The 18,366-nt window shown below is 41.0% G+C and overlaps 1 protein-coding gene across 1 annotated transcript in view; it reads left to right on the forward strand.

Annotated features, from left to right (window-relative positions):
• The window catches only part of LOC149151455 (gamma-tubulin complex component 4-like), a 447,891-nt gene that overhangs the window by 50,626 nt on the left and 378,899 nt on the right, over positions 1 to 18,366 (forward strand). The gene's annotated exons all lie outside the window — the stretch shown is intronic.

Here is an 18,366-nt window from a genome sequence, read left to right on the forward strand (position 1 = left end):
TTATCGGACCTGAAATATTATCAATTCCGCCCTATAATCCTTTCGGATCCGTCTTTGAGCACTATCACAAGTCCACCGTTGATCTATGTGATTGTTGATCCAACGGTTGCTATTCATTTCGGGTGGCTTATGTGCCCGGGGATTACCCGCCCGAAAAGGCAGTTTTCTCTCTCCGGCGCCAAGCCATGTGGCGGCCAATGTATGGGCTCGGGCGGAGTCCGTCCAATACCGCTTACCGCCTGAGGCCCGCCTGAAATCCCGCTCATTACGGAACCCAATATATATATAGTTGCGTATAAACCTTTCGGGTCCGTAACTATCGCTCCGTTCGCATTTTCCTTTGTATTTGCAAAATACATTAAAACACGGAAAATCCCGACAAATGGCTTTATGGCGAACTTCAAATAATACACAGCTGCATTTATAAACCCTTTTGGGTCCGGCTCCATCGCATCGGGCGCATTTCCTTTGTATTTCATTTATTTAACAGAAATGCGAAATACATAGAAAAACCCCTTTTTCCGGAACTCAAAATATATATATATATTTGCACCCATAAAACCCGTCAGTTCCAGCTATCGTAATCGCATATGTATCGGCCCTGCTCCTTTGTATTGCTGCGATGCGATATTGCGAAGCGATATATCGCAATTGCATATCACATGGTCTTCGGGCCTCCGTAAGTCTGTCCCTTTGGGTTTTAGCGATGCGATATTGCGAGTTAATCTAGGTCGTCGTTCTGCGCGCTTGATCGATGGTCCTTGTTGACTCGCGCTGATCGCTGTCACAACTTTCATATGGTAGCCTCTGATAGACTCCGCTTGCCGTCGCTGATTGCGATATGCCGATCGGATCTGGACCATTGATCGGCCAGATCTGACAACTCCTGTGCGAAGTTGCTTAAGCCTCCGATAGACTCTGTTTCGGTCATTTCTTCATGTTTTTCCCTTGCGATAGTTTTTAAGTATATGAAGACTTAGAGGGTTTTAGGATCCATTTTGGATCAATCATCCCCTTCTCTCAGCCAAATAGCTCGACTTCTTAGCCGCCATGTTTCCTCTTTGTTCTTGAGCATTTTCCCTCTTAGAGCTGTTTGCTCGACAAGCTTGTCCCTGAGCTCGGGCAAAAGGAAGGTGCCTTTGCTATTTTCCTCAAGAGTGGCTATCTCATTCTCAATTTCGAGCACTCGATGTTCTTCTTCACATCTCTTATTGTGAGCCCAGATCTTGGAAATTTTCTTTAATTCCTTTAGGTTGGCCACGAATCCTTCAGTGATGTGTCCATTCCTATCCAGAGGGTGGGTCTTCCAAAAGTCTGTCACAAGACTGGTGTAAGAGATGTCATTCAACCATGAGGAGTTGAATTTGAAAGGGGCTCTAGGTTTGTTGATGGTGCCACAGATTTCCAGATGAATAGGCAAATGGTCTGAGAGCCCCCCGGATCCCACCCATTGGCGATAAGTGTACCCTTGCTCCAATAGATGTTCCTTGATGAGGAAACGATCAAGTCTCCTTGCAAGACTGGCCTCCCCAATTCATTTGTTGCTCCAAGTTGGGGTTAGTTTTGCCACTGGAATATCAATGAGCTGATGAGAGTCGAGGAGCTGCTCAAAAAATCCCGCTAGGGGATCGACCTGTGCCTAAAGACCCCAGGATTCCGAGAAACCTAGGGAAAAATTTAAATCTCCCCCTATGATAAGATTGTCTGCCTGTATAATGCTGGTTCCCAACAGCCTTTCCCAGAAGATCTCTCTATGGTGGCAGGGTCCATAGATGTTCAGCACTCTAATCTTCGATCCCAGCTCTGCTGAGTAGATGTCAGCCCCTATGAACCCTATGCCTCCCCAGGCTCCCTTGCTCAGTCTCTTGTTTCCGCATAATATTTAATTAAGTGAAGGCTACTACAAGTAATTTGTTTAAAGGAATTTAACAAATAGGAGTAATATCATCAGTTGCTGCATTAGGGGTTCTTGTTGAGGAATTTTCACATGGTATCAGAGCTGCAGCAGGGGTTCCTGTTGAGCAATTTTCACATGGTATCAGAGCTGCAGGTGGAACAAAAAGAGCAGTGTCAGAGAACCTAACGCTGAGTAGTAGAGGGAGATAGGAAAATCGAAAAGCTGCAGGAGGCAGCAGTTTGAAACCCCAGAGGGTTTGCATAGTCTTAGCTGGAGGGTTGAAATTTCGATGCAGTCTCTCTCCGAGTGAGTCGACGGAGAGAACGGCTTCCAGATCGAGTTTCTGCCGGGGCAGAGGGAGCAATGTAGAAGCCTCAGCGTGAGGAGAGCTGGTGGGACGTAGATTTTTCTGCAGGTAGTTTGGTAGGCAAAAAATCGTCAGAAGAAAGAGGAGAAGCACGATTGAGGGAATATCTTCCTTAGAGAATTCCTAGCCAATGAATTCGAATTGTCTAGAGCTGAGCAGCAGCAAGGGGCAACAGTTTTACTAGCTCCAGCAGGGAGTGCATAGGCTAGCCGAACAACATCATAGAGGAGAGAGGAGGTCATTCGACTTTCTATTTTTTGGCAAAAATGGCAACCAGTGGCTTGAGGGATTAAGACAAGTTGGATGAAGCATCCAACTATGTCATCTGGAAGGCTAGAATATCATTCCTTCTAAATGAGCATGCCCTCAAGACATATGTCGACAACATGGTGGCTGTCCCTGCGGATGCAGATCTGTTGAAGAAGTACAGAGCTAAGATGGCGAAGGCCAAGAGGATGATCCTGGATGAAGTCAAGGATCACGTGGTGTGTCACGTTGCTAGCAGAGGGACTGCTAAGGATATGTCCGATGCCTTGGCCACGTTATATTAGGGATCTTCCAAGAAGGGAAAATTTTAGGGGCTAATATTTGCCCATGGGCTAATTTTCTATACTTTTTCCAAAAAAAAGATTCGCTAATTTCCCTTTTTTTGTAAAAATGATTCGCCCCAATTTTATAGAATGAAATTATTTTACCCTAAAAATCGCCAAAAAATTATATATAGACTATATAAATATATTATAAATTTGAATATTTTTACAAAAATATTTCCAAACATTTTATAGATTTCATATTATGGACTAGTGGGATTTGCCAAGGTTTCAAAACTTTAAGATAAATTTCTATCCTTAAAATTTTCCCTGCTTCCGAGCAGCGGAAGATGTACTTAGAGCAGAAGCTGAGATCTGCTCAGATGCTAAAGGGAGAGCGTGTGGATCCATTCCTCACGAAGCTGAAGGGAACCTATGATGAATGTTAAAGAAAAGTGTAATTAGGTTCGGTATTTGGCAATGTAATTTTGATCTTTGTAGTTGTCAAGAAAAAGAAATATTATTTTTGTAAATTATATGAATAAGTTTCTTGCTCATTCCATAGGTCTAGGAAAGTCAAAGAGTCAAAAAAAATTGAAGAGCTCTCCCAGAAAGATATGAAGACTTTGATGGAAAAGATGAAGACCCTTGACAATGGACATCTTTGGGAGATGTGTCAACATGAATTCAAGATGCTGATACCTATAGGAAGATGTCATGATGAAGAACCATCTAGTAAGGTACCATTTAATTTAATGTTATGTTTTGATTTCTTGAATAATATCTGGATGAGTGCATGTGGGGCTACTGGAACAAGAATTGTAAGTACAAGTGCAACTGGCATTCATGTGGTGGATGGAAATTCCTGAAAGAAGCATGATGGGAAAGAAGTAGCTACATGACGAAGGTTCCAGATATGTATCAAGAAGGCGACTTTCCATGAAGAAAGGAATGACATGATGAACCAAGAAGGAATGTGATTGATGGCTGATGCCCTAAAGGAAAGAAGCTCAACTGAATTTTATGACATCAAGGAAATAAGTTGATCAAGTAGCTGAAGGACCCATGAAGAAGAAGTTGTTGATGTATAGAAGAGTCCCTAGCTAAGAGGAAGCTCTGACAGGTCCCTGATCAAGAGGGAGCTTGAATTAAATCACCCCTGATTACAAAGGAGTGACAGTTGTGTTTTTCTATTTCATGTGTCATGCACTAGACCAGGACTAATAGCCGTAAGTCTTAGTGAAGGCCATGAAGAGAAATGTAGACACATGGTGGATGTATCCTCCCTAATTGAGAGGGAGAGATAGACACAACATTCTTGTCTTCACCTCGGAAGAAAGAATGGGAGGATTGGGTAATCATCTGGCATCCGATACTCTTTGAGGATGTGTAGGGCATCCAAGATAAGAGTAGGCAAGAGGATCGATATTCTTTGAGGGCTGGGAACCCAAGATAAGAATAGTCCTAGAAGGTCATACTTAGTGAACACCCCCCTGGGTATGTACCTTGAGAGACAATGACGAAGGTGTCTATAGTCATTGGTCTCGCCAACATTGTGCTCTGATCTGATGAGAGATAGAGTTGTTAGTCAAGGCCTTGCTGTGGAAACAATGTTGGTCACTATGATGCTGTACAGATGGGTTACCAATCCAATTCTTCTTATGAGAAATTCTTTAGATTGAGAATAACCAAGTACCATTGTAAATACCTCCCTAGTTAAGAGGGGGTGTTGAAGAAAATTGTAACTACGTTTGGTATTTGTCAATGTAATTTTGATCTTTGTACTTGTCAAGAAAAAGAAATATCATTTTTGTAAATTATATGAATGAGTTTCTTGCTCATTCCTTAGGTCTAGGAAAGTCAAAGAGTAAAAAAAAATTGAAGAGCTCTTCTTGAGCCTATGTGTATTGCATATGGGTCAAACCAAATGTCTAGAGCAACCCTCCAAGACAAGCACAATCCTCTAGATGAAGTCGGCCAAAAAATGAACTAAATAAAAGTCATGTCGGCTTGCAAATAGAGACACATTCGTTCACACTAACAGGTCGGCTAAATATGGGGACAAAACCACTATAAATACCCAGCTAGGGTATCCACAAATCACAGAAACAAATCTCAAATTCATCTGAGATTTTCGAATGAAATCACAGTGTTTCAGAGCTTCGGATGGGTACAGGAAGTGTAGAATAACATAACTCGGATTCTCTCTGAATTTAGTGCAGGAAGTACAGGACAGTTGCAGGAAGAATTTCAGATGACATTCTCGGAGGCCTATCCTCAAGCTCAGGAACTTCGATGGGTATAGTAGGGTGCATCATAGATATCTCTGCAATAATTACAGTGAGAAAACTACAGTCCTCATCTCCTCGGTGTTCACTGCCTAGGTCTATCTATACAGTGACCTTTGAAGCAACCTCACAATCTCGACATTATTGTGATAAGGCAGTGATCTCATGAAGACACACTCTGTCTCGGTATATAGTCTAGAAGCAGTCATAATAGATGCAAGTATGATCTTAGTATAACTACAATCATGACCTCAATGGAGAAGATCAATATCTCGGTAAAACTAAGTGCAACTCTCCTATATATATATATTTCAGATCTCTTTGTTGAAATGAAGATCTCAATGAGTATACAACAGTAAGGATCTCGGTGGTACAACAGTGATAATCTTGATGTTGCAGCAATGATGGAGATCTCAATGATGCAATAGTGATGGCCTCAATGGTATAACAATGATAATAATCTCAACAGTGACAAAGAAGAGGATTGGTGTCTTGGTCTTGGAGTGGCCTAGTAGGTCAAGGGTCATGGTCTTGGTGTTTGTCAATTGGAATCTCTATAAGAAGAATTACGTGCGGGTTTTCCTCTCCAAGAGGGAGAGGTTTTGGCGTTGGAAGGATGCCAACTTCTTGAGTTCTCGTCTCTTTGTTTTTGGTAGCAGTGTGATGAAGTAAACACACACACTAATAATAAGAAGAAGATCAAGCTAAGATAAATTGTAAAAGCACTTCACAAATTGTTATCAAGTCTAGAAGAATCTTACTAATGCTAACTGCCCTAGATTCTTCAACAATGTGTTGTGTACTGCGGGGCATACACCTTAGGATTCAGAGTTGGTTAGACTAGCCCTCAATTCTATCTCAGATGAGTGGTCAGTCTTTGTCCAGAGTATCCTGGGCAGAGCAACATTGCCGAATTGGGATGAGATGTGGGCAGCTCTAAAACAAGAGGAGCTGAGGAGAGACTTAGTCAAGGTTAAACTTGACGGAAGCAACAACAATAGTGGGTCAAAGCCCAAGGAGGAGGAGGATAATGCCACCCTTGCATTGAAGGAACAACAGGAGCAGCAGAGACGTAAGAAAGACGTCTCGAAGATCAAATGTTTTAGATGTGGTGAAATGGGTCACTACGTTACTCAGTGTCCTCTCAAGAAGAAGGACAAGGATGAGAAACACGATCTGAAGGCTGTGCCCGCGAAGATCAAAGAGGAGTTCGCCATGACAGTCGAGATACCTCCAGGAGGGAGGTGGGTTGATTTGGAGATGAAGTTCAAAAGAGCTACAGATGGGCAGGATCCTTGAGGAATCCACCTCTCGGATCAATACCTCACTACGAGAGCCCAGTATTGCAGTAGCAGGATGGACTAGTGTCGGATGGTGCTGAGGAGTGTTGAGGAGACAGTTGCGGTGGCTGGGAGCGCCAGAGACTAAACAATGCAGAGCAGAGTTGGCAGCAATGCAGATGGTACAGAGCAGAGGTTAGCAACAACACAATAGATTCAGAGGGTTAGTGCAGAGACTAGCAGTAGTCAGGCTCCAACATTCATGTGGTATCATACTGAACACAGTTAATTAAGTAATTTTGGATGTTTTTTCGTTGCTGATAGAGTAGCAGCAACAGTTTGCAGTGTAGTAGTAGTTGGCAGTGGCAGTGCTAGCAGCAACACAGATGTAGCACTTGAGAGGGAGTTATAGTACGGATGCAGTGTTGACAGTGGTAGTGTTAGTAGCAATATAGTTGCAGTAGCAATGTAGTAGTTGGTGGACAGCATGGCAGACATCAACAACGCAAAGGATGATGCTTCAAAGTCAGAGCAGTATGCAACAACAGTATATTGCTAGAGCACATTCCTCGCTAAGAGGGAGTGTTGATTTGGGAACCTTAACAGAAATAAAATTCCTTAATCATGAAACCCATGATTCAAGTACTACAAAAATAATTTTATTTTCTTCTTTACATCTATTACATAAAAATCACACTTACACGTCATTATGAAGTCCGAACCTAGTTACACTTTTCAACACTCCCTCTTAACTAGAGAGGTATTCATAACGGTACTTTGTCATTCTCAATCTGAAGAATTCTCATAAGAAGAGTCAAATTGGTAACCCATTTGTTTAGCATCATATCAACCAGCATTGTCACATGGCAAGGCCTTGACTAACAACTCTATCTCTCCATAAAATTTGAGCTAGCAAGACCAATGATGTATAGACACCCTTATCGTTGTCTCTGTAGCAATATACCCCACTTGGGTTCTCAAGGTGTGTTTTGCTGGGACCATTCTTATCTTGGATTCCCTGTCCTCAAAGAATATCGGTTCTCTACAACTACTCTTGTCTTGGATGCCCTAAATCATCCTCAAAGAGCATCGGATGCTAGATGTTTACCCAATCCTCCATTCTGTTTTCCCAAGTGAAGAAAAGAATGATGTGTCTATCTCTCCCTCTTAATTAGGGAGGACATACCTATTCCAATGAAGGAATGTAGTCATTCCTACGGAAGGAATGTACCTAATCTCCCTCAGGAGATGATGGGACAATCAACTACTTGAAGAATTCCTCCTCATGGTGTCATGAACTTCTTTTCGTTATTCAGGAGTCTTCACGTTTGGGACTTCTTCGTAGGGCATAGACGACCCATTACTTTGATCCATGAGTCAGTCATGTCATCATCGCAAAGTGATCCATTAATTCATATCTGGCCTTCCTTCATGCCATGCTGCCTTCTTCATGCCATGTTTCCTTAAGGATCTTTCATCCTACTACATGGGCATCGGTGGTGGAAGACATCCATAGATCTTCCCTCGGTAGCCCTGCATAAGCCCATCTAGATATTTGTTCAAAAATAAGAAATGAACACTTAAATCAAAATTACCATTGTGATGGTCTTTCATCATGACATCTTCTAGTTTGCATCAATGCATACAAATGGACACATCTCCCAAAGATATATATTATCAAGGGTCTTTTTCTTTTTCAGACTTCATCAGAGTCTACATATCTTTCTTGGAGATATCCTAGTTAGATCTCTTGGTTCTCGAGTGTTGATTGCCTTTTCCATGGTTGCATATTCCACGATCTCTTCCTTCCAATCAGAGTTCTTCCAATTATTGTCAACCACCTCATATTACATATGAGGACATATTATGTTGATTTTATCTAGTGAATGTGTGACCCGTGCATTCTTGCATCCCTTCGAAGGAGGAGATCCTTCCTTTTGATTATGCTCTCAAGATAGAGCATTGGTTCATGTTACCTACAACCATATGACATGACTCTACAATATCGAATGTAAGCATACATACCTCATTTTCCTTTATGTCATCCAGACTTCCTTCAACAACTTCCTTGATTTAACGAACTTCTATCCCTTGATCTGCTTCACTTCTTTTGTCATCATACCGTCATCCCATGAATTCCACAAGTTTGGAGTTCTTGATGAAACACTTGCTTCCTCTCTTACTCGGTGAACCTTTCGAAGAAGATTCCATCAGAGAATCTTGAGGATCTTGAGTAACCCCATCCAACAGATGTTTCGTTTTGACAAATGTATGATGAGCCTTGTACTATATGACCTTTTTCTTTCTTTTCCGTAAGTGCCATCTATGTTACAAATGAGGTTTCCATGAGTTATATCCTTCCATAGTTGATTGCCATGCTTCAACCATCTTTCATGCTTCTTTATGATGATGTCACAAGCTCTTGCTTTCAATGCTTCTATGATGCCATGATGCATCCCATCATTTTTCTTAGTGAATCATGATATCCATATCTTACAACAGAAGACTTAGGAACTTGAAAAGAACTTAGGTGAGGAAGACTATCTCAGTCATAGTAGAGATATCTTACTTCCTCTTTCTTGGACTTCTTCTTTTCAACTGACTCCACTTCTTTGGTGATATGGGCTTCTTCTCTTCCTCTCTTGTTATTGTCCTTTTTGAGCTTAGGACAATCTCTCCTATAGTGTCCATATTCTTGACACCCATAGCATTGAATCTTGGCCATGTCCCTTTTCTTTTTCCGAGAACCAAACTTTCCAAATTTTCCCTTTCTTCTTGTCATTGTAGCATAAGCTTGATTCTGCTCACCTGATCCTACATCAAATTTGGCCTTTAGTCTATATTCTTCAATCTTGCGCAGTGACCATAGATCCTGGAATGGAGTAGCTTCTTTCTTCCATTAATACTTGAAGTAAAGTTACCCCACTCCTCTGGTAGTGCATTTAGTACAACTGTAGTCATTTCTTTATTAGACATGACTTCTCCCATATCTTGAAGTTGATCCCTGATTTTAGATATCTTCATAAAGTATGAGGCTATTTCATCTTCCTTTGACACCTTTAGCTTGTAGAGTTCTTGTCTTAATGAGATGACTTCTCCAGCAGTGCTTACGAAATACAACTCTACCAGTTTGTCATAGATTTCTTTTGAAGTTTCGAGTTTTGATACATATGGGATGAGGGGATCCTTGATGGATTCTATGAGAATCCTTGGAGTCCTAACTTCCCCTTTTATATACTATGCAAGTGCTTGAGCATCTTCCTTTGCTAATTTGGTGATTGATCCTTTGACATGTTCCATAACCTCATTTTCAATGAGGTTCCGATCTGTTCTTTTCTTCCATGCAAAATAGTTTGAAGCCCCAACCGATTTGTTGCTTTCCTTGCAAAAATACATTCTGACAGTTTCAAATGTGGACATAAATATACTTACTTGATAGGATGCTCCTTCTCCTTGTTGCTTCCTTGATGTTGATGATGATATAGAGAATATAAAACTTCTCCTTGGTGAACATAGTTTTCTTCAAAAATGATCCTTGATCTCACAGAGAGGGAGATCGCTTTGGATCCTTTGATGGTAGAGTCTTTGTTGATGAAGATTAATGATGACTTATAAAACTTCTCCTTGGTGAAGATAGTTTTCTTCAAAATTGATCCTTGATCTCACAGAGAGGGAGATCGCTTTGGATCCTTTGATGGTGGAGTCTTTGTTGATGAAGATCAATGATGACTTCTTGATGATGTCTTCAATGGTAGGGATCTTGCTTCAACAAGAGAGAGATCACCTTAGAATCTTGATGACAACATTCTTGGTCTTGCTTGATGTATAAGTCCTTTAACTTGAGTAGGGTCTTTGAGGTCTCTTGAGATGACTTGAGGATTCCAAGACTTCTTGTTGGTGTAGACTTTCTTTGATCTAGGGTTATGATGCTTCCTTTGTAGATCTTGACTTCAAGATGATCTTCTAGATTCACTTTGATGCCTTCCTCGAAATTTGATCCTTGAGTGTCCCTTGATAAGAATGCCGTTCCTTGACTTAGTCACCTTAGCTCTGATACCATGTTGAGAAATCTAGGGCATCGAGATTAAGTGATTTATCTTCTATTGATAACTGCTTGTGAATGCTTTTTACTTCTTAGATTAGGATCTTCTTTTACTTATGTTATTATAGTGTTATTCTTCATCAAACAACTACCAATGCATAAACCATAAAGAGACAAGAGACAAAATATAGGCTATCAGCTAGGGCCAAAACCTCTCCCACTTGAGAGGAAAACCCAAACAAATTCTTCTTCTTATAGAGACCTCAATTGATGAATACCAAGACCAATACCCTTGACCTATTTTCCATTCCAAGACCAAGACACAAAGCTTCCTTGATGAGATCCTTGGTCAACCTTCTGCTCCTTCCTCCTTCTCAACTATTCTTCAACTTCGACTTCCTTCTGCTTCAGACCTGCACCTCATTTCGGCCTCCTTGGAAACCGTAGTTGCAACACATGTGGTGATCTAACCCCTTAATCTCCTTCGCTGGGGTAGAAAGGCTTTCTTCTTCAACTTGGCTTGATGTATTAGCTTATATACTCCTAGATTCGGCTTCTAGCACAGCAAGACAAAATTCGACCTATTTTGCAGCAATAACAGTCCTTTCCTTCGCACGTGTGAGTGGAGATCAACCCTAAAACAATCCCAAACACTCCTAAAGGCTTCGCTCTTCTTCCTTCTCTCTTCACTGATGATAAGGCTCCTTCCTAAGTGATCTTCGCACTTCTTGATTTCAGACCTGAACTTGCTTCACTGAAATTCTACGTTTTGAAATGAGGCTGAGCTGCCTATTTATAGTTGTTTGCCCATGTATGTAAGCTGACATGAGTTGAGTGTGAGCCGACTTGTCTTTTGGTGAAGATCTTTTAATCCATCTTGTAGCTGACTTGTAGGAGGTGCCTTTGCTTGGTCTTGGAGGACCTTCTTATACTTTTAATGACTCATACAAAAATGTAACATGCCCAAGAAGGGTCCTTCATACATGACATTGACTCAAATTGACTTTTATGACTAGATGACAAAACCTAAAGGTTCACAATGGGAACATTAACTAAAATAAAATTCCTTGATCATGAAACCCATGATTCAAGTATGACAAAAATAATTTTATTTTCTTCTTTACGTCAATTACATAAAAATCATAATTACACATGTCACTATGAAGACTGAATCTAGTTACACTTTTCAACATGCCTCTTCCTCAAATTATCTAGTGCTCCCTCTCTTCGATGCTCTCTCTCTGGCTCGAACTGCGCCCTTGTTGAATCATTGCAACTAGGTAGCTCGATCTGCCTTAACTAACTTGCTCTCCCTCTTGTGTCTTTCTCCATCCCATCGACTTGCTCTTATAATCTCTCACTGGAGCATCAACGACCAAGATCTAATTGTGATCGATGGCTAAGATCATCTTAGACTTGATCCAAGTCATTTTCTGGAAGTCTCTAGAGCATAAGTTGATCTCCTCAATTAATTCCCTTTAATTAACCACTTTTCCTAAGTTAGACTTAGGAATATATAAATGATGGCTAATTAATTTAATTAAGGCGTTTCACAAGCTTATCTCGTGTAACCTTTTCTGGGTTTCAGAGATCTCGTGTTCCTTAGCCTCTTAGACACAAATCGAAACTAGAACCCCTGTCCAATGCTACCATATCATCCAAAAACTAACACTCCTTAGCGAGGAAGGTGTTCTATCTCTCCCAACTACTATACTCTACATCCTGTAACCAGACCACGCTGCTTGTTTTGGACATCTACAACATGCTATCGTTGTCCATCAAGCTATTGCACATACTCCGTTTCTCCTACTAATATTGTAGTTGAACCATCCCACATCTACGCTGCTACTGACACTACATTGTGCCATCCTGCATTGTTGCCAACATTGCCTTCGCTTTAACTGATCTCACACCATTGATGCATCACCTGCAACTGAAAACTGATCCACTGTGTCCTTGCAACTGTCTCTTGAGTCTTTGACTGCAACTAGTTCTGCACTGTCTGCTGAGCCTCTGACTGCGCTCAACTGTTTTTGCGCCTCTCTAGTATTTGACTGCAACTAGCTCTGAACTGCCCCTCAAGATTTGATTGCACCTTGCTGACATCTCGATCCTCTTGCTACTGAATACTGTGGGCTCCTGTAGCAACACCTGTTCGATGCTATGCCTCCTCGGACCTTGCCTGATCCTGCAACTCTTAAGCATCACGCTCCTCCTCCGTCTGGAGGTATAACTGCTATTAATGCAAACTCCTCCAACTTGGAGGTGAACTCATCTATCTTTGCCGAAGCCGCTATCTGTTGCTAACCCTTTTTGCCCTTCTTCCTCTTTGGACACTGGGGGACATAGTGACCAAATTTACCACATTCGAAGCATTTGACCTTCGACAAGTCCTTCTTCTTCTTCTCGCTTCCTTTTGAGCTCTGTCCTTGAGTGGAACCCTTCTTAGCCTTCCCTTTACTCGCAAGGGCTCTGTTAGTGTTTTGTTCTTCCTCCTTCTCAACTTTCAGTCCTCTACTGTTGTTGCTTATGGAACCTTTAGTGAGGCTGAGCCTTAGCTCCTCTTGAGTGAAGTCACTCCATAGGCGTTCCTAATCTAGTAGCTTGTCTCGTCTGATGATTCCCTGAACGAAAGTTTGCCATTCCTTGGTAAACTGATTTAGGGTTGTCCTCACCAGCTCACTGTCTTTTGGCTTCTCCCCTACAACTACAACCTCATCACGAACTCCTTGAATTCTAGTGAGATAGGAAGTCACACTCTCACCCTTCTGCATCTTAGTGGTCCTCAGCTTCTCCTTGTGAATCATTTTGCGATTCTCTGATGGATCCTGGTGTAGCTTCACGATGGCATCCCACATTTCCTTTGTTGTTGCCTTCTCTGCAATGTGTGGAATGATATGATCTCGGACCTATCCAAGACCATCCTCTTCATCTTGGCCATCTCCTTCTTGAAGTCTGCTAGCTGTTGTGGATCTGTTGGTTTTGCCATGACATTTGTCACGAACTCCTTCAAGCCATGCTCGTCCAAAAGGAATTGCATTTTGGCTTTCCAGACGCCAAAATTAGAGGCTTCGTCAATTCTCTACTGATCCCTGAGACCTGATGTCGTCATCTCTGCGAAACTCAAATAAACTAGAGATTGGATTTGGAAATCTCCCTCTCTTCCCTGCTTGGCCTTCTTCCTGCTACTCGCACTCCCTTAGGAATGCACAGATCTGCCTCTCGAAATTCTTCTCTAGCTAATGTACTGCCTTTAGCTCCTCACTAAGACTACTCACTCTGCCTTTTGAATGTCCTTCTCTGGGAACTAGCACACAAACTACAAACTTTGCAACTCGAACTGGCTATCTTGGCAAACTCGCATTGGCAAATTAATTTCCCTGCTTCGGCTTGATTGTTATTGGAAAAAACACGGATCTCCTCCTTGAAGCTGGAATTGGAAACCCTCTGAGAATTTTTGGAAATTTCCTGTGTGCTTTTCTTTTCATGCTAGCATAGATCTACAACTGCAACCCTTGTTGCAAATCTTTTGCGCCTAGATCTTTGCTATGAATCAATTGATTTGCTCACCGGAACTGCTTTCTGGCAACCATACTGCTTGTTGGAATTTTGTTCTGGAAAAATCAAATTTTTCGTGCACTCTACCTCTGGAAATTGATTTTCGTACCCAACAATTCGCATTGCTTGGTTGGCCTGTGTTGATCTGAATCCTGTGCTTCAGATCTCCCTCTGAAACTGCACGATCTCGTAGATCTTTCACCTTTGAGCCTCAAATCTAATCAATAATGCTTTGATACCATGTGAAAATTCCTTGATTGTAATTATTAGATATTATTCTCCTAACTGTTAGCAGTTTATTTGTTTTCGGGAAATAACGAATTATTCACAATTGCAATCTTCACCATAAAATGCTACGGAAGTGAATAAGAAACTGAGAAATAGATGCACACACATAAAAAAAATTAACACAATTAGTTTGGACTGAAAAGTCCCCGGAAAAACTAGTGCAACAAATGAGGGTTTATTTTATTATTATGTAGCAATTTGAAGAGTACAATAATTTGGATGCTCAACTAGCAATCCTCTAGAAAATACACTAGCAAAATGTCTGGGAGATAATTTTCTCCCTCCGGAAATCCACCTGGCCTCCATTGGCTTGGAATAATTCGCATGCCCTGCTAGCTAGCTCCAAGTGAGCCGTCTTGCCTCCCTCTGCCTTTGGAAAAATTTACTCTGCCTTTTGGATGATCTTTCAGGCCCCCGACAACTGAAACAACCTCTCTCTGGCAATTAGCATTGGGGTTTCCGACTGCTCGCACTGGGTTCCGCAGCCTCTTCTGTAGATAATTCAGCCTCCTTCCTCCTGCCAATCTGGCATTGGAGAACCTCCATATGCCTCTTCCTCAAATTATTTGCTGCTCCCTCTCTTCGATGCTCTCTCTTTGGCTTGAACCGTGCCCCTGTTGAATCACTGCAACTCAGTAGCTCCATCTGCGTTAGCTAATTTTCTCTCCCTCTTGTGTCTCTCTCCATCCCATCGACTTGCTCTTATAATCTCTCGATGGAGCATCAACAAGTAGGATCTAATCGTGATTGATGGCTAAGATCATCTTAGACTTTATCCAAGCCATTTTTTGCTAAGTTACTAGGAATCGGATACGGATACAAATACAGATCCAGATTCACTAGTTTTTTGAAAATCCAGAATTCAGATACAAGAAGGATACGTCAAGTACAAGAACTATAATAATATTTGTTAAATTTTAAAAAACACTTAAAGTTCAAAAATCAAACCCATTTATAAATCATAACATTTAGAATTGAAACCATTAGAAATGTTCCACCTTCTGTTATTATTTATTTATTATAATTCCCACAGTCATGTTGAGAAATCTAAGGCATCAAGGTTAAGTGATTTCTCTTCTATTAGTAACTGCTTGTGAATGCTTTTTACTTCAGATTAGGATCTTCTTTTACTTATATTATTGTAGTGTTATTCTTCATCAAACAACTACCAATGCATAAACCATAAAGAGACAAGAGACATAGAATATAGGCTATCAGCCAAGGCCAAAACCTCTCCTACTTGAGAGGAAAACCTGAACAAATTCTTCTTCTTATAGAGACTTCGATTGACAAATACCAAGACCAATACCCTTGACCTATTTGCCTCTCCAAGACCAAGACACAAAACTTTGATGAGATCCTTCTTCTTGAATCAAACTTATTGCACTTTCCTCATTCTTCGGTCAATGCAAGTCAAACTGTCTGCACTTCTGAAATTTCAGTCTCTTCCACAGATCAACAACTCTCGGCCTATTTGTACCCTACAATTCACACATGTGAGCTGTTTGGAGATATCTTCCTTCTTTGCTTGACTAGGAGACTCAATCTTGTGACCTTAGCTAGCATGTACGCTGATATAGAGATCTTCTTCTTGGCTTTTTCGCTGACTGAGGAAACACTACTGTAGTTACCTTAATACATGTCACACATGCGAGGAAAAGGTAACCAAAACAGTGCCAAAATAGCTCAGATTCTCCTCCTTCTTGCGCTGGATGAGAGGCTTCTATCTCTCTTTCTCGCACCTCCTAATGTATTTCAGATACATAATTGAATTCAGTGCCTAGGATGAAAGCCAGGCTGCCTATAAATAGTAGTTTGCCCATGTAAATTAGTCGACGTTACTTGGAGACTAGGCTGACATGCCTTTTGGAGATCATCTTATTTTCATCTTGAGCCGACTTGAGGAAGATGCTTTTGCTTGGTCTTGGAGGGCTTTCTTATACTTCTAATGACTCATACAAAAATGTAACATGCCCAAGAAGGGCCTTTCATACATGACATTGACTCAAATTGACTTTTATGACTAGATGACAAAACCTAAATGCTCACAATGGGAGCCATTACTAAAAATAAAATTCCTTGCTCATGAAACCCATGAGACAAGCATTACAATAATAATAATTTTATTTTTCTTCTTTTCATCAATAAAATCACAATTACACATGTCATTATGAAGATAGAACCTAGTTACACTTTTCAACAAGTCATACATTAAATTAATAAATTATAATAAATTATGGCCTTATGGAATTATAATAAATTAAATTAAGACTCTGGAGTCGGTTTGCTTAGTTCCATGGGCCACCTGTCAGAGTCATGCACTGAAGGGGTTCTAGGGAGCTCGCAAGTCGAGTCATGGCCAATTTTTGGGTTTAGCACAATGGCTCTCAAGTGGCAAATACGAGTTCCCTTTATTGGAACTCTAACACTCACAAGCTTGATTGGTCAGAGAGCTTAGAGTCACAAGTCGATTGGTCACGGGTAGTGGAACGACAGACGTAGATAAAATACAACATTCCCAGGCATAGATAAAATCATAAATGGCCACCCCACAAAAATTTGAAAACATAAAGGAATTCCAAACCTGTATTGTCGCACTCGGATCTCTGCTCTGTCTGAAGAAGTCTCAGCCTGCGTTGTTTGAAGTCTCTGATCTGTCTGAACTTTGAAAGAAGTCTTAGCCTGCCGCTATCACTGTCTTAGCCTATATCTATTCTGTGGCAGACAAACTCATAAAAAACAACAAAGAGGGACCACACATGTAATCAAGACAAAAAAGCCCTAAAACTAAAGTTAAAAAACTCAAAATCACGTTGAATACAAATCTGAAATCCAATTCCACACGGGATCTGTTTCCGATTTTCGTGATCCATTTCTAAATTGAAGGTTCCGTTTCCATCGATCAGGGATCCGCCACGTAGCCAGATCTTGGATGGATCTAGGTGGATCCGGAGCAAATATGTGGATCTGTGGATCCTGGACCCTAGAGGGCCGGATCCGATAACTTAGATTTTTTGGAAGTCTCTAGAGCATAAGTCGATCTCCTCAATTAATTCCCTTTAATTAACCACTTTTCCTAAGTTAGACTTAGGAAATATTTAAATGATAGCTAATTAATTTAATTCAGGTATTTCGCAAGCTTATCTTGCGAAACCTTTTTTGGGTTTTGGAGATCTCGTGTTCCTTAGCCTCTTAGACACAAATCAAGACTAGAACTCCTGTCTGATGCTGCCATATCATCCAAAAACTAACAACCTCTCCTAGCAATCTCGTACGGCCTCTTCTGGCAATCTCGGCCTCACTGTCTGTTGAATAACTTTGGGAGAATTCCTCCTCCGGATCTTGGAAACTGGAAGAACACTGATGAAAAACTTTGAAAATATTACTGCTTCAATTGCCGCTGAAACCCTCACTAGTATCAAACCCCATGCTATTACTGCGCCCCCTTCACTGCTATGAATTCTCTCTCTCAGCTCTCCAAAACTGCCCATCAATTTCCTTTATAATTTCTCATTGAGAAATCAACGACCAAATCTAGATCAATGATCTAATCAATGGCTAAGATCACTTAGAAACTTTACTAGAAGTCTCTAGAGGAAAATCGATCACGTCCCAATTGCTACTAATTAATTAATCTATTTCCCTAAGTTAAAACTTATTAATTAATTTAATTAAGACATTTACACTTTATAAAATAAACTGGGCTCGGAGGTATTTTTTTCTCTTGTTCCTAGCCTCATTGACACCACCTGAGGCTAGAACACCTGTCCGAGCTACATCAACCAACAAGGTTTCCTTTAAATGTCCTGGAATTCCTACAAATATGGGTTTTATCCTTCATGTGCACGATGTCAGAGAGCTAGAGCATTTTCTGTATAGCTGAAAGTGAAAAAAATGTGGAAATCATTTTTTTATCTCCCTGCAGATTCCACTTTTTGCTTGCAGGTGTCTGACATGGTGGGACACTGCTAAGGCACATGTTGGGCAGGCGTTTGACATGTGTCAAACGCCTGTCCAACATGTGCCCTGGTGTGTGATGTGCTTGACATGCAGGCCCTGTGGGACATGTCCTATTTCACAGGTGGGTCATTATGTGTCATTTTTGTTCTTGCCTTC

Source organism: Pinus tabuliformis, chromosome 9, assembly GCF_031772625.1.
Source record: "Pinus tabuliformis cultivar Carrire ecotype Pingquan chromosome 9, CPIR1, whole genome shotgun sequence".
Classification (NCBI taxonomy): Eukaryota; Viridiplantae; Streptophyta; class Pinopsida; order Pinales; family Pinaceae; genus Pinus; species Pinus tabuliformis.